Source organism: Trichechus manatus, unplaced genomic scaffold (assembly GCF_000243295.1).
Source record: "Trichechus manatus latirostris isolate Lorelei unplaced genomic scaffold, TriManLat1.0 scaffold00327, whole genome shotgun sequence".
NCBI lineage: Eukaryota > Metazoa > Chordata > Mammalia > Sirenia > Trichechidae > Trichechus > Trichechus manatus.
Genome location: NW_004444263.1, coordinates 415083 through 418475, shown reverse-complemented (window position 1 = coordinate 418475; position 3393 = coordinate 415083).

Sequence of the window (3393 nt, the reverse complement as noted above, 5' to 3'; positions counted from 1 at the left end):
GGACTTGGGACATTCTAGCCTCTACAATCACATGAGCTGTTTCCTTGATATAATCTCTCTCTATATATATATATTTATACACTTTACTGGTTTTGCTTCTCTAGAGAACCCAGCCTAAGACAATCACCTCCAGGTGGAAGCTTTAAGAGGCAATGCAGCCTTCACCAGGCTCTTTCCCTCTGTATGACAATGTTTGTGATAGGGGTTGCTCTGTTACCCTAGATTCCTGAGTGACACCATAGCAGAAGCCCCTTCTGACTCACAGCGGATCTGTAATGTGAGCCAGAAATAACCCTTTGTTGTTTTAATCCACTGCGTTACTACTGCTGCGGGGCCCTGGTGGCACGGTGTTCAAGAGCGTGGCTGCTAACCAAAAGGTTGGCTATTCGAATCCAGCAGCCACTCCTTGGAAACACTATGGGGCAGTTCTACTCTGTCCTATAGCGTCAGTATGAGTCGGAATCGACTCGACGGCATCGAGTATGGTAGTACTGCTGCAGGGGAAGAAAATTACTATCCAAAATTTAAAAAAAAGAAAAAAAGCAGTTACCAGTGGAGTTGATTCTGACTCATGGTGACCCCATGTGTGTCAGAGTAGAACTGTGCTCCACGTGGTTTTCAATGCTGTGATCTTTCAGAAGTAGATCGCCGGGTCTTTCTTCCGAGACACCTCGGGGTGGATTTGAACCACCAACCTTTCCATTAATAATAATAATAAAAGACAGTTGCTATCAAGTAACTTCCAACTTATGGCAACCCCTTGTGTTGCGGAGTAGAACTGCACTCCATAGGGCTTTAGAGGCTGTGATCTTTTGGAAGCAGATTGCCAGGTCTGAAGCAGATTACAAGGTGCATCTGAGTGGGTTTGAACCACCAACCTTTCAGTTAGTAGTCAAGCACGTAACGGTTTGCACTACCCAGGGACTCCTTTTGGTAAGTAGCCAAGAAGTGCTTAACTGTTTGTGCCACCCAGGGACTCCTATATAAAACTTAGAGGGTTAAAAAAAAAAAACATGATTTATTCTTTCTCATAATTCTGTGAGTTGGCTGGGCCATTCTTCTGCTGGTCTTACCTGGGCTTGCCCATGCAGCTGCAGTAGCTGGGGGCTGAGTTCAGTGGGAACAGCAGGACAGCTGGACTTCTCTCTCCTTATAGTCTTTCCTCCCCAACTCCTCATGGCCTGGCAGCCACAGCATCCTAAGAGACCCAAGGTGCCTGGGGCAAGGTCTCTTGAGGTCTATGCTCAACAGTCACATGACATCACCTCTACATATTCTACTGGTCAAAGCAAGTCACAAGGCCAGCCCAGGTTTGCAGGTGGGGAAAAGTCACATTGGTAAGGGGCATGCACACCAGAATAGGAGAAATTTCTGGCCATATTTTGCAAACCACTACAGCAACCAAGATTTAGGGGTGGTTTGTTACCAGAGCATAATGAAGCCTATCCTGACTGAATACTTAAGCCACTGAATTTTGGGTGCCTTGATAAGCTGCCAAGCTCATATCTAACAGCTGCCGTTAAAAGAAAGGGCCTTGACCCAGTTCTTTCTTTCATGAACTGCTTCCAATATTTGTAGAGTTAAATCAACTCAGCAGGGTATAGCAGAATCCATTTCTCCTTCTTCCTTAAGTAATAAAACTCCCAAATTTTTTGCTAGGCCCATGGAGTGTGCTGTTAAGGAGAAGGATGTGCTCCTCAATATTCTGTCTCCCCTTCCGATGGGTTCTAGTCACGTGGACAGAATGGCAGAAGCTGAAGCAGCTGTCATAGACCACAGATGGAAGTCACAGGTTGATTATGACAAAGCAAAAATTTTTTAAAAGCCCAGGGCCCCAACCAAAGGAGCCCTGGTAGTGCAGTGGCTAAGCACTCAGCTGCTAACTTAAAGGTCAGTGGTTCAAACTCACCAGCCGCTTCGTGGAAGAAAGATGTAGCAGTCTGCTTCCGTAAAGATTTACAGCCTTGGAAACTCTATGGAGCAATTCTACTCTGTCCTATAGGGTAGCTATAAGTTGGAATCAACTCAGTGGCAATGGGTTTGTTTTGGTTTGGGGTCCCCAAACCTTCAGGGCTCTCATAGCTATTCTGGACTGCTTAAACTCAGACCATTTAAGCCACAGTTATTCTGAACTTTCTTATAGAACCAAAACTCTAATTAACTAATATACCTACCCAGAAATCAACATGGGAGCCAAAAGCAACACCCAGGGAAGTGTGTTTATTAGGATACAAGATAACCAGTGTAATAAAGAGTCACCAAATACAGTGACTTAAGATGGAAATTTACTTTTCTCTTGCACAAGAGTCTCAGCATAAGCACACAGGGATGATGTGGGGAATGGGTGGTGCTGGCTGGCAGGGCAGGGGTGTTCTCCTGTGTCATCAAGATCCCAGGTCACTTCCATCTTGTGGCTTTACCACACCACTGCACATTGTCCTTGTCTGCATGGTTGAAGCTGGGTCTCCATCAAGTCTGTATTCCAGTCCCAAAGAAGCGGAATAAGAGAGGAAATAGGGGGCAAGTAATCACGTGGAGAGGTCCCTGGGTGGCACAAACAGTTTGCACTAGACTGCTAGTCTAAACAGTAAAGTAGAGGGTCAGCGAAAGAGAGGAAGAGCCTCAACCAAAGGGATTGACACAGTGGCTGCAACAATGGGCTCAAGCATAGCAACGACTGTGAGGATGGCATAGGACGGGCAACATTTTGTTCTGTTAAGACAGAGGTCCCCACCATGGTCTCAGGGAACATCTAGCTCAACTGGCATAACATAGTTTATAAAGAAAGTGTTCTGCATTCTACCTTGGTGAGTAGCATCTGGGGTCTTAAAATCCTATGAGCACCCATCTAAGATATCCCACTGGTCTCACCCCTTTGGGAGCAAGGGAGAATGAAGAAAACAAGATACAAGGAAAAGATTAGTCCAAAGGACTAATGGACCACAACTACCAGAGCCTCCACCAGACTGAGTCAAGCACAACAGATGGTGCCCAGCTACCACAACTGACTGCTCTGACTGGGATCACAACAGAGGGTCCTGGACAGAGCTGGAGAAAAATGTAGAACAAAATTCTAACTCACAAAAGAAGACCAGACTTACTGGCCTGACAGAGACTGGAGAAACCCTGAGAGTATGGCCCCCCGACACCCTCTTAGCTCAGTAATAAAGTCACTCCTGAGGTTCACCCTTCAGCCAAAGATTAGACAGCCCCATAAAACAAAACGAGAGCAATGGAGCTCAACAGCCCGGGGACAAGGACTAGAAGGCAGGAGGGGACAGGAAAGCAGGTAATAAGGAACCCAAGGTCGAGAAGGGAGAGTGTTGACATGTTGTGGGATTGTTAACCAGTGTCATAAAACAATATGTGTTCTAACTGTTTAATGAAAAACTA